The following is a 12470-nucleotide window of genomic DNA, read 5'->3' on the forward strand; positions in this document are numbered from 1 at the left end:
CCCTGTGGCGCTCTCCGTTTCTGTTGTTCTCTTGCCCGCCTCCTACCCACCGCCCCCAGTAACAACCCATTGCTTGGCCTGACCACCTTGCCGCACAGCACACCAGTCTGGGGCGCTCACCCGCCACCCCACCGCGAAGGGGTCCTCTCCCACCATCTTCCACGCCCCACAGCCCGTTCACACACCCCGCCCTTCCCCCCAGCCTGGAGGCTCGGACCCCTCTCCCCGCCACCTGCCCCTTGTATCCCAGGCCCGACTGTCAAATGTCCTGCCCGGAAGTCTCACTTCTGCCAGCGCTCCTCAGACTCACTCCTACTCCAGGCCCACCCCACCCCCTGATCTGACCCACCCGCACACACGTGCCGGGCCAGGTGCCCCCACCACACCAAGCTTCTGCTGAGCCCCTGCCTGAGCGGCCAGCCGCTCTCCCGGGCCAGGTCCCTGCCAGCCCAACACCTCCCGCTCCTGCCCGCGCTCCAGCCAGACACCCCAGGTCCTTCCTCGCACCTCCCAGCACGCGGCCCACCGCCGCCCTCTCTCCATGGGCTCGTTCTGCTCCGTTCCCTAGCCCGCGTGGGGTGGCCACCGACCACGGCCACAGACACCTTCATCCCACACTGTCAGCCACCCCCAAGGCACCGGCAAGGGCGTTCAGGAAACCTGCTGCGGTGTTGCGAAGCACCCGTCTGCCCACCGGTGCTCCTTTCCACAGGGGATCCGGCGCTGTCAGAAGGCACCGCGTGTGACAGCGCTGTCGGTGCCGCCGCCGCTGTCGCCGTGGGGGAGAAGCAGTGCTGCTGGAGAGTCCAAACACAGGCGGGGGCGTTTGCTCGTGGACACAGCCTCGGCGGGGAGAGGCGCCGCCCCGGCCATTCGTGTTTGGGGCTGAGGCAAGCGTGTGAAAACGAAGACACGGGACGTCGAAGGCCTCGAGTGGGCGCGCGCCAGTGCGGCCAAAAGGTCTGGCCGGGCAGGGAGGGTGGAGGTTGCCTGGCAGGGCTTGGGCTGCAGGTGCAGGGCACCGGGCGGCTGTTGTCGGGCAGGGCGCGACGCCGAGGCCGCGGAGCAAGCGTGGCCTAAAAGTGGGATGTGGACGGTGTGAGGTAGAGAGGAAGAAGAAAGGCTTCCCTGACCGGGAATCGAACCCGGGCCGCGGCGGTGAGAGCGCCGAATCCTAACCACTAGACCACCAGGGAGCGTCGGGCTCTACCACGGCTCCTGCTCGACCCATAGCAGCCGCTCGGCGCCACCTTGGCGCCAAGACCCGGCCTTTCCAAGTGCAGCCACACGCCGCCCCTGGCAATCCACGTGTCCTCCCGTCCTTCCTGCTCGCAGCACCCTCAGAACACTGCGCGCCTGCTTCTCGCACACACAAGAAGAGCCGCTAGGGCCACCGAGCTCCCTGCTCCCAGCTCTCCCTCACGGGTCCCCGGCCGGCCGGCCGCCCGCGCAGCGCGGCAAAAGGTCAGCCCGCTGCGTTGGCCGGGAATCGAACCCGGGTCAACTGCTTGGAAGGCAGCTATGCTCACCACTATACCACCAACGCTGCACAGCCCGGGCCGCCCCGAGACGCCGGCACCGGGCTCGCCCGAGCGCACTCTCGTCGCCGCTTCCTCCTCCCCCTCCTCCTCCTCCTCCTCCTCCTCCGACTCCTTCTCTTCCGACTCCTCCTCCTTCTCTTCCTCCTCCTGCTCCCCTTTCTCTTCCTCGTCCTCCTCCTCCTCCTCAGCCGCCGCCGCCGCCGCTTGGAGCAGCCCTGCCCCGACGCCACGCCGGCCGGCAGCTCTGTGACGTCACAGACGCCACCAAGGCCCCCCGGCGCCCCACCCGCGCCAGCCCCACGAAGCTGCCCTAGACCACCCGCCCGATCGCCTCAGGGTGGCGCTCTCGCTGCCTTGCCGCTCCAGGTCCCTCGGCTCCACGCCGCGGCGCGCCCCCGCCCACGGCGCACGCATCTTCCAGCACCCGGCTCGCCAAAGCCCTTCTCCACCCGGCGCCTGGCCAGGCCACTTCCCGCACCGACAGGGGACGGCACTCATCCGCCTCCCACCCGTCCCGGCAGCTGGGCACCTATGCAGCTGTGCATAGCTGCGCAGCCTTGCGTCGCGACGCAAGAGCCCACGGAGACAGCCACTTTGGGCGGGCCGCAACGTCATCGAGAGCTTGTGGTGTCCAGAGGAGGCCGTCGCTCGGCCGTGGCGACCGAGTGCCCGGCGACGAGGAAGGGCTGGAGGGCTGGAGGGCTGGAGGGCTGGAGGGCTGGAGGGGGTCGAGGGTGGGCAGGCTGGGCACGCGCTGGGGCCTGGAGGGCTGGAGGGCTGGAGGGCTGGAGGGGGTCGAGGGTGGGCAGGCTGGGCACGCGCTGGGGCCCTGCGCCTCGCTGGAGGACGGAGAACACAGGGCGGAGAAGCAGGGTCCTTGGGAGATAGGCGGCGGGACAGAGAGCGGCGCCAGCCACCAAAAGGGGGCGTGTTGCCTCCCCGTCGGGGAATCGAACCCCGGTCTCCCGCGTGACAGGCGGGGATACTCACCACTATACTAACGAGGACGGCGGCCACCGCCCCCGCGCCCGGACGCTCTCGGGCTGCCGGCCGACGCCTCCCCCTGTCCTCCGGACCCCTGCCCACCACGGGCGCCCGGCACGTGCCCGACCCGACCCAACGCCACACCAACCGCGTCCTCCAAAGCAGCGGCCCCCGACCCGACAGGGACCCGGACCCGAGTGGCGCTGAAAGCTCCCAGTGCGCGCTGCCTATTGCCTCCGACGCGGGGATCGCGCCGGGACGAGGGGGCCTGAGACCGAAAGCAAGGCTGCGAGGAGGGGGTGGGCGCGCGCCTGGCCGTGGCCGGCGAGGAGAGGCGCGGGTGGGGGCCGGCGGCAGGGGCTGGCAAGACGCGGCCCGGCTCCGTCCGGGGCCAGGGCTGGGCGAGGGCGCCAGCGCGGCGGAGCCAGGCGCGTCGTCTGGCCTTGCTCCCCGTCGGCCGCCGCGCGCCCGCTCCATCGCTCACCCACTCGGCCGCGCGCCTGGCGCGGAGCACCGCGTCCCGCCAAGGGCACCGGGCTGCGCGTCGCGTCGGGTCCCAGCCAGCCGAGCGGCCACGCGCACGCCCAGGCCCGCCGTCAGGATGGCCGAGCGGTCTAAGGCGCTGCGTTCAGGTCGCAGTCTCCCCTGGAGGCGTGGGTTCGAATCCCACTCCTGACAAGCCAGCCTTTTGGCCCGCCCGACAAACGCACCCGGCCCTAGGGCAGCGCTTTACTGCCTTCCAGTCCGTTCGCGCCTTGCACTCTTGCCGCCTCTCCAAACTGCGGCCCGGACATCCACGCCTCTCAGACGCGGGACCTTCTCAGCCACGGCCGCGGGCCTGGCAGAAACGGCCCGCTACGAACCCTCCGGCCACGGGCTTTCCGGAAAAACGCCCTCCCCGCCAGCTCCTACGCCCCCTCCTACCTGCACCCACACCAGGAAGCCCTTCAGTCCTTCGCAGCACATCTTTCCTCACCTGCTGGCGGCTGCTGCTGCTGGTCTTCCTGCCTGCCTGCCTGCCTGCCTTCGCCCCTCCCCCCCCACGGCCTCTCCCCCGCCCCACCCCGCCCCCACCGCCACACGCAGAACGGCCGCGTGTGGAAAGCCCTCCACGCCTCGCCCGCCCTCCGACTTCTGCCCGGTGAACAGCGGACTCGTTCTCACAGCCTTCCTTCCATTTCCGCCAGCAGCAGCTCTCCCTCTTTCCAACATCCTGTCCTTCCCGCCAGACCCAACGGCCTGCCTGCCCATTCCATTCCCTCCACAGCCACAGCGAGGTGGCCGCCGACAGCGTCCTGACTGCCTTGTGGTGCGTGCCCTCGGTGCTTTTTCGCCTTGGGACCCTGGCCGGACCACACCTGCCTGCCTGCCTGCCTGCCTGCGTCGGAGCCGGGCGGGGGCTGAGAGGAACGTCGCTGCTCAGCCGCAGCGGCCACGCCTCGCCTGCCCTGACTGGGATTCGGGCGCGGGCCAGGCCGGTTCGCCTCCTGGCTTCCTCTGGCGACACCGGCAGTCTCGCGGCTCCGTGGACGGCAGAGAAAGCGCAGGACAGGCCGAGCCCGCCTGCGTCCCTCCATCCATCGGTGCTTCCGACCGCCTCGCGCCCTGGGGTCGCCAGAGTGCCCGGAGCCTCTCATTCAGGTGGCCCGTCGGCCTCCTGCTCAAATGGAGCCCATGCCCACGCGGCGAGCAGTGACCAGGGTCCGGCGGTTGGCGGCGAGCGCCGCTGGGGCAGCGTTGGGCGCCGCTGGGGCAGCGGCGGGCGCCGGCGGCCATCGGTGCATGGGTGGTTCAGTGGTAGAATTCTCGCCTGCCACGCGGGAGGCCCGGGTTCGATTCCCGGCCCATGCAGACGCAGCGTCCCCTTTTGGTGCCCGCAGCCCCAAAGCGGAGCTGGGTTTCCCAGCTGCCACACTCAAGGCACCGGTCCTGCAACAGCTCGCTCACCACTGTACCTTCCCGGCCCCTGTCCTTCCCACGCAGACGCCCCCACCCCACACACACCCGGGAGCCAGGCCTCCAGGACCTGACACCTCGCGGGCTCAGCCACTCTTTCGCCCAGACCCCTTCCTTGTCCTTGTTCTCTTCCTGACCCCGACCCCGCTTGTGTCCCGCTTGTCACCGTAAGGAACACCCCACACTGGCACCCGCACAGCCCAACCTCTTCACCTTTCGCCACGTGTCCAAGCTCTCTGCCTCACTCTGCCCCCACTCCGAAAATTATACTATCTTTGCACAACCAGCAGCAAGCAAGTCGCCACCTCTGGGAGCGATACATCCCAGTTTCCTAGAGAGTCCCAAAAGCGCTCACTTGCACGAGGAGTTCCAAAGAAGTCCACACTATCATCGCAGACCACACTCTAGATTCACGTTTTGACCCTCAACAGAAACACGTTTCCAACACCGGCCCGCTCCTCCACCGCTACTGCCACCAGCGCCATCAGCACGACAAACACCAACCCCTCCCCTGAACCTCTGCTCCCACCAACAGCATCAGCCCTCGGGACAGCACCCCCAGCACCACCACCTCAGCCTCCTGCCTATTCCCACAAACACGCCCCTCCCCCCTCCTATGTCGCCACTTTTCCCCCCCGATCCTTTCCAAATCCTACGTTGTCAAGGATCCTGCCCTTGCCTCTGTCCCGTTGCCCTCTTGTTTTCCCCTTCGTCGTCTTCTCCTTTTCGTAGCAGTATGGTTGGTTTAAACATTGTGTTACTTTCTGGTGTACAGCAAAGTGATTCAGTTATATGTCCTTTTCCAGGTTATTTTCCGTTATACGTTATCACGACACATGAATACAGTTCCCTGTGCTGTACGGTAAATCCTTGTTGCTTGTGTGCTTTATGTATAGTATTTCCTCTCTGTTAATCACAGCTCCGGAATTTCCCCTGCCCTACACTTTCCCCTTGGGTAACGAACAGTGTGTTTTCTATGTCTGTGTGTCTGTCTCTCTTTGGCACATACGTTCGTTTGTAGTACGCTTTAGAGTCCCCGTATCTTTGTGCTTCTCTGCCTGACTTACGTCGCTAAGTGTAATATACTCTAGGTCCCTCCTTCTTGGTGCAAATGGCAGTATCTCACTCTTTTGTATGGCTGAGTAATATTCCACAGCAAAGTAATATTGCACAGCAAAGCAGATACTGTTTCCCATGTCTAATAACGTTTCAGATTGCTTTCCATGATAGCTTACTACACGATATTGAATATCATTCCCTGTGTTATACTGGAAATCCTTGTTGCTTATGTCTTTTTTTTTTTTTTTTTTTTGCAGTACGCGGGCCTCTCACTGCTGTGGCCTCTCCCGTTGCGGAGCACAGGCTCCGGACGCGCAGGCTCAGCGGCCATGGCTCACGGGCCCAGCCGCTCCGCGGCATGTGGGATCTTCCCGGACCGGGGCACGAACCCGTGTCCCCTGCATCGGCAGGCGGACTCTCAACCACTGCGCCACCAGGGAAGCCCCCTGCTTATGTCTTTTATATGAAGTACGGTGTATCTGTTCATCGCAGCTCCTAATTTATGTCTCCACCCCTCCCTTTCTCCTCGGGTAACCATCAGTGTGTTTTGTCTGTCTGGGAGTCTGTTTCTCTTTTGCACATACATTCTTTTCTATTACGTTTTAGATTCCACGTATCTTTGTGCTTCTCTGTCAGACTTACTTCACCAAGTGTAATAATCTCTAGGACCATCCTTATTGTGGCAAATGGCAATATTTCATTTTCTGAAATGGCTGAGTAATACTCCACAGTACATATATACCACATCTTTTTCTCTCAGCCGACTGCTGATGGGCACATGGGTTTTTTCTGTGTCTTGGCTGTGGCACGTAGCGCAGCTACAAACACGGGGGTGCGGGGATCTCTCCAAACAACAGTTTTTCTCTTTGGCGGCTGTGTACCCACGACGGGGATTGCTGGATCATCTGATGGCTCAGTTCCTCCTATTTATTTATTTATATATTTATTTATTTACTTACTTACTTTTAAGGACTAGTACTTGTGGTTTAGGAAGAAGAGTTGATTAACCACATTGAGTTAGTTTCAGGTGTACAGCAAAGGGGATACTGTTTTCCATGTCTAATGTTGTGTCAGATTGATTTCCAGTATAGGTTATTGCAGGATATTGAATATCATTCCCTGTGTTATTCTGTAAATCCTTGCTGCTTATCTCCTTTATATGAAGTACGGTGTATCGGTTCATCGAGCTCCTAATTTATCCCTCCACCCCTCCTTTTTCCCTCGGGTAACCATCACTGTGTTTTCCAGGTCTGTGAGCCTGTTTCTGTTTCGCACATAGATTCAGCGGTAGTACCTTTGAGATTCCACGTATCTTTGTGTTTCTCTGTCGGACATACTTCACGAAGCGTAATATTCTCGGGGAGCAGTCTTGTGGCAGCAAATGGCAATAGTTCATTCTTTTTTATTGATGGCTGAGTGATAGCTCGTACTACATAGATATGACCTCTTCTTGTACTGGCCACCCGTTGACGGGCACTTGGGTTTTTTCCACGTCTTGGCTAGTGCAAATAGTGCCGCTGTGAACATGGAGGTGCTTGGGCCTTTCTGAACTCTTGTTTAGTCATTTCTGGCTACGCACCCAGGAGTGGGATTGCTGGATCAGACGGGACCTCTCCCTTGGCCTCTTTCAACCTCAACCCCTCCTCCCCCGACCCCCGCCACCACACACACCTGAGGCTGGATGGTTTCTCCCGATGAGAGGTGATGTGTGTCTCTGGGGCAGTAGAATGCCCCCACCCGATTCGGACCCCGCCTAGCCCCTGTGGCGCTCTCCGTTTCTGTTGTTCTCTTGCCCGCCTCCTACCCACCGCCCCCAGTAACAACCCATTGCTTGGCCTGACCACCTTGCCGCACAGCACACCAGTCTGGGGCGCTCACCCGCCACCCCACCGCGAAGGGGTCCTCTCCCACCATCTTCCACGCCCCACAGCCCGTTCACACACCCCGCCCTTCCCCCCAGCCTGGAGGCTCGGACCCCTCTCCCGGCCACCTGCCCCTTGTATCCCAGGCCCGACTGTCAAATGTCCTGCCCGGAAGTCTCACTTCTGCCAGCGCTCCTCAGACTCACTCCTACTCCAGGCCCACCCCGCCCCCTGATCTGACCCACCCGCACACACGTGCCGGGCCAGGTGCCCCCACCACACCAAGCTTCTGCTGAGCCCCTGCCTGAGCGGCCAGCCGCTCTCCCGGGCCAGGTCCCTGCCAGCCCAACACCTCCCGCTCCTGCCCGCGCTCCAGCCAGACACCCCAGGTCCTTCCTCGCACCTCCCAGCACGCGGCCCACCGCCGCCCTCTCTCCATGGGCTCGTTCTGCTCCGTTCCCTAGCCCGCGTGGGGTGGCCACCGACCACGGCCACAGACACCTTCATCCCACACTGTCAGCCACCCCCAAGGCACCGGCAAGGGCGTTCAGGAAACCTGCTGCGGTGTTGCGAAGCACCCGTCTGCCCACCGGTGCTCCTTTCCACAGGGGATCCGGCGCTGTCAGAAGGCACCGCGTGTGACAGCGCCGTCGGTGCCGCCGCCGCTGTCGCCGTGGGGGAGAAGCAGTGCTGCTGGAGAGTCCAAACACAGGCGGGGGCGTTTGCTCGTGGACACAGCCTCGGCGGGGAGAGGCGCCGCCCCGGCCATTCGTGTTTGGGGCTGAGGCAAGCGTGTGAAAACGAAGACACGGGACGTCGAAGGCCTCGAGTGGGCGCGCGCCAGTGCGGCCAAAAGGTCTGGCCGGGCAGGGAGGGTGGAGGTTGCCTGGCAGGGCTTGGGCTGCAGGTGCAGGGCACCGGGCGGTTGTTGTCGGGCAGGGCGCGACGCCGAGGCCGCGGAGCAAGCGTGGCCTAAAAGTGGGATGTGGACGGTGTGAGGTAGAGAGGAAGAAGAAAGGCTTCCCTGACCGGGAATCGAACCCGGGCCGCGGCGGTGAGAGCGCCGAATCCTAACCACTAGACCACCAGGGAGCGTCGGGCTCTACCACGGCTCCTGCTCGACCCATAGCAGCCGCTCGGCGCCACCTTGGCGCCAAGACCCGGCCTTTCCAAGTGCAGCCACACGCCGCCCCTGGCAATCCACGTGTCCTCCCGTCCTTCCTGCTCGCAGCACCCTCAGAACACTGCGCGCCTGCTTCTCGCACACACAAGAAGAGCCGCTAGGGCCACCGAGCTCCCTGCTCCCAGCTCTCCCTCACGGGTCCCCGGCCGGCCGGCCGCCCGCGCAGCGCGGCAAAAGGTCAGCCCGCTGCGTTGGCCGGGAATCGAACCCGGGTCAACTGCTTGGAAGGCAGCTATGCTCACCACTATACCACCAACGCTGCACAGCCCGGGCCGCCCCGAGACGCCGGCACCGGGCTCGCCCGAGCGCACTCTCGTCGCCGCTTCCTCCTCCCCCTCCCCCTCCTCCTCCTCCTCCTCCGACTCCTTCTCTTCCGACTCCTCCTCCTTCTCTTCCTCCTCCTGCTCCCCTTTCTCTTCCTCGTCCTCCTCCTCCTCCTCAGCCGCCGCCGCCGCCGCTTGGAGCAGCCCTGCCCCGACGCCACGCCGGCCGGCAGCTCTGTGACGTCACAGACGCCACCAAGGCCCCCCGGCGCCCCACCCGCGCCAGCCCCACGAAGCTGCCCTAGACCACCCGCCCGATCGCCTCAGGGTGGCGCTCTCGCTGCCTTGCCGCTCCAGGTCCCTCGGCTCCACGCCGCGGCGCGCCCCCGCCCACGGCGCACGCATCTTCCAGCACCCGGCTCGCCAAAGCCCTTCTCCACCCGGCGCCTGGCCAGGCCACTTCCCGCACCGACAGGGGACGGCACTCATCCGCCTCCCACCCGTCCCGGCAGCTGGGCACCTATGCAGCTGTGCATAGCTGCGCAGCCTTGCGTCGCGACGCAAGAGCCCACGGAGACAGCCACTTTGGGCGGGCCGCAACGTCATCGAGAGCTTGTGGTGTCCAGAGGAGGCCGTCGCTCGGCCGTGGCGACCGAGTGCCCGGCGACGAGGAAGGGCTGGAGGGCTGGAGGGCTGGAGGGCTGGAGGGCTGGAGGGGGTCGAGGGTGGGCAGGCTGGGCACGCGCTGGGGCCTGGAGGGCTGGAGGGCTGGAGGGGGTCGAGGGTGGGCAGGCTGGGCACGCGCTGGGGCCCTGCGCCTCGCTGGAGGACGGAGAACACAGGGCGGAGAAGCAGGGTCCTTGGGAGATAGGCGGCGGGACAGAGAGCGGCGCCAGCCACCAAAAGGGGGCGTGTTGCCTCCCCGTCGGGGAATCGAACCCCGGTCTCCCGCGTGACAGGCGGGGATACTCACCACTATACTAACGAGGACGGCGGCCACCGCCCCCGCGCCCGGACGCTCTCGGGCTGCCGGCCGACGCCTCCCCCTGTCCTCCGGACCCCTGCCCACCACGGGCGCCCGGCACGTGCCCGACCCGACCCAACGCCACACCAACCGCGTCCTCCAAAGCAGCGGCCCCCGACCCGACAGGGACCCGGACCCGAGTGGCGCTGAAAGCTCCCAGTGCGCGCTGCCTATTGCCTCCGACGCGGGGATCGCGCCGGGACGAGGGGGCCTGAGACCGAAAGCAAGGCTGCGAGGAGGGGGTGGGCGCGCGCCTGGCCGTGGCCGGCGAGGAGAGGCGCGGGTGGGGGCCGGCGGCAGGGGCTGGCAAGACGCGGCCCGGCTCCGTCCGGGGCCAGGGCTGGGCGAGGGCGCCAGCGCGGCGGAGCCAGGCGCGTCGTCTGGCCTTGCTCCCCGTCGGCCGCCGCGCGCCCGCTCCATCGCTCACCCACTCGGCCGCGCGCCTGGCGCGGAGCACCGCGTCCCGCCAAGGGCACCGGGCTGCGCGTCGCGTCGGGTCCCAGCCAGCCGAGCGGCCACGCGCACGCCCAGGCCCGCCGTCAGGATGGCCGAGCGGTCTAAGGCGCTGCGTTCAGGTCGCAGTCTCCCCTGGAGGCGTGGGTTCGAATCCCACTCCTGACAAGCCAGCCTTTTGGCCCGCCCGACAAACGCACCCGGCCCTAGGGCAGCGCTTTACTGCCTTCCAGTCCGTTCGCGCCTTGCACTCTTGCCGCCTCTCCAAACTGCGGCCCGGACATCCACGCCTCTCAGACGCGGGACCTTCTCAGCCACGGCCGCGGGCCTGGCAGAAACGGCCCGCTACGAACCCTCCGGCCACGGGCTTTCCGGAAAAACGCCCTCCCCGCCAGCTCCTACGCCCCCTCCTACCTGCACCCACACCAGGAAGCCCTTCAGTCCTTCGCAGCACATCTTTCCTCACCTGCTGGCGGCTGCTGCTGCTGGTCTTCCTGCCTGCCTGCCTGCCTGCCTTCGCCCCTCCCCCCCCACGGCCTCTCCCCCGCCCCACCCCGCCCCCACCGCCACACGCAGAACGGCCGCGTGTGGAAAGCCCTCCACGCCTCGCCCGCCCTCCGACTTCTGCCCGGTGAACAGCGGACTCGTTCTCACAGCCTTCCTTCCATTTCCGCCAGCAGCAGCTCTCCCTCTTTCCAACATCCTGTCCTTCCCGCCAGACCCAACGGCCTGCCTGCCCATTCCATTCCCTCCACAGCCACAGCGAGGTGGCCGCCGACAGCGTCCTGACTGCCTTGTGGTGCGTGCCCTCGGTGCTTTTTCGCCTTGGGACCCTGGCCGGACCACACCTGCCTGCCTGCCTGCCTGCCTGCGTCGGAGCCGGGCGGGGGCTGAGAGGAACGTCGCTGCTCAGCCGCAGCGGCCACGCCTCGCCTGCCCTGACTGGGATTCGGGCGCGGGCCAGGCCGGTTCGCCTCCTGGCTTCCTCTGGCGACACCGGCAGTCTCGCGGCTCCGTGGACGGCAGAGAAAGCGCAGGACAGGCCGAGCCCGCCTGCGTCCCTCCATCCATCGGTGCTTCCGACCGCCTCGCGCCCTGGGGTCGCCAGAGTGCCCGGAGCCTCTCATTCAGGTGGCCCGTCGGCCTCCTGCTCAAATGGAGCCCATGCCCACGCGGCGAGCAGTGACCAGGGTCCGGCGGTTGGCGGCGAGCGCCGCTGGGGCAGCGTTGGGCGCCGCTGGGGCAGCGGCGGGCGCCGGCGGCCATCGGTGCATGGGTGGTTCAGTGGTAGAATTCTCGCCTGCCACGCGGGAGGCCCGGGTTCGATTCCCGGCCCATGCAGACGCAGCGTCCCCTTTTGGTGCCCGCAGCCCCAAAGCGGAGCTGGGTTTCCCAGCTGCCACACTCAAGGCACCGGTCCTGCAACAGCTCGCTCACCACTGTACCTTCCCGGCCCCTGTCCTTCCCACGCAGACGCCCCCACCCCACACACACCCGGGAGCCAGGCCTCCAGGACCTGACACCTCGCGGGCTCAGCCACTCTTTCGCCCAGACCCCTTCCTTGTCCTTGTTCTCTTCCTGACCCCGACCCCGCTTGTGTCCCGCTTGTCACCGTAAGGAACACCCCACACTGGCACCCGCACAGCCCAACCTCTTCACCTTTCGCCACGTGTCCAAGCTCTCTGCCTCACTCTGCCCCCACTCCGAAAATTATACTATCTTTGCACAACCAGCAGCAAGCAAGTCGCCACCTCTGGGAGCGATACATCCCAGTTTCCTAGAGAGTCCCAAAAGCGCTCACTTGCACGAGGAGTTCCAAAGAAGTCCACACTATCATCGCAGACCACACTCTAGATTCACGTTTTGACCCTCAACAGAAACACGTTTCCAACACCGGCCCGCTCCTCCACCGCTACTGCCACCAGCGCCATCAGCACGACAAACACCAACCCCTCCCCTGAACCTCTGCTCCCACCAACAGCATCAGCCCTCGGGACAGCACCCCCAGCACCACCACCTCAGCCTCCTGCCTATTCCCACAAACACGCCCCTCCCCCCTCCTATGTCGCCACTTTTCCCCCCCGATCCTTTCCAAATCCTACGTTGTCAAGGATCCTGCCCTTGCCTCTGTCCCGTTGCCCTCTT

General features: G+C 65.3%; 10 non-coding genes across 10 annotated transcripts; 4 read left to right on the forward strand and 6 right to left on the reverse strand.

Annotated features, from left to right (window-relative positions):
• Positions 1-1124: 1124 nt before the first annotated feature.
• TRNAE-CUC (transfer RNA glutamic acid (anticodon CUC)) lies at positions 1125-1196 on the reverse strand. Its single transcript has one exon. It is a non-coding gene; the product is annotated as a tRNA-Glu (tRNA).
• A 278-nt stretch (positions 1197-1474) lies between these two features.
• Positions 1475-1546, reverse strand: TRNAG-UCC (transfer RNA glycine (anticodon UCC)). The gene has a single exon. It is a non-coding gene; the product is annotated as a tRNA-Gly (tRNA).
• A 930-nt stretch (positions 1547-2476) lies between these two features.
• On the reverse strand, positions 2477-2548 carry TRNAD-GUC (transfer RNA aspartic acid (anticodon GUC)). Its single transcript has one exon. It is a non-coding gene; the product is annotated as a tRNA-Asp (tRNA).
• Positions 2549-3120: 572 nt separating this feature from the next.
• On the forward strand, positions 3121-3203 carry TRNAL-CAG (transfer RNA leucine (anticodon CAG)). Its single transcript has one exon. It is a non-coding gene; the product is annotated as a tRNA-Leu (tRNA).
• A 1102-nt stretch (positions 3204-4305) lies between these two features.
• Positions 4306-4376, forward strand: TRNAG-GCC (transfer RNA glycine (anticodon GCC)). The gene has a single exon. It is a non-coding gene; the product is annotated as a tRNA-Gly (tRNA).
• Positions 4377-8422: 4046 nt separating this feature from the next.
• TRNAE-CUC (transfer RNA glutamic acid (anticodon CUC)) lies at positions 8423-8494 on the reverse strand. The gene has a single exon. It is a non-coding gene; the product is annotated as a tRNA-Glu (tRNA).
• Positions 8495-8772: 278 nt separating this feature from the next.
• Positions 8773-8844, reverse strand: TRNAG-UCC (transfer RNA glycine (anticodon UCC)). Its single transcript has one exon. It is a non-coding gene; the product is annotated as a tRNA-Gly (tRNA).
• A 922-nt stretch (positions 8845-9766) lies between these two features.
• TRNAD-GUC (transfer RNA aspartic acid (anticodon GUC)) lies at positions 9767-9838 on the reverse strand. The gene has a single exon. It is a non-coding gene; the product is annotated as a tRNA-Asp (tRNA).
• A 572-nt stretch (positions 9839-10410) lies between these two features.
• Positions 10411-10493, forward strand: TRNAL-CAG (transfer RNA leucine (anticodon CAG)). Its single transcript has one exon. It is a non-coding gene; the product is annotated as a tRNA-Leu (tRNA).
• A 1102-nt stretch (positions 10494-11595) lies between these two features.
• On the forward strand, positions 11596-11666 carry TRNAG-GCC (transfer RNA glycine (anticodon GCC)). The gene has a single exon. It is a non-coding gene; the product is annotated as a tRNA-Gly (tRNA).
• Positions 11667-12470: the final 804 nt, after the last annotated feature.

Source organism: Delphinus delphis, unplaced genomic scaffold (genome assembly GCF_949987515.2).
Source record: "Delphinus delphis unplaced genomic scaffold, mDelDel1.2 scaffold_465, whole genome shotgun sequence".
In the NCBI taxonomy this organism is placed as follows: Eukaryota; Metazoa; Chordata; class Mammalia; order Artiodactyla; family Delphinidae; genus Delphinus; species Delphinus delphis.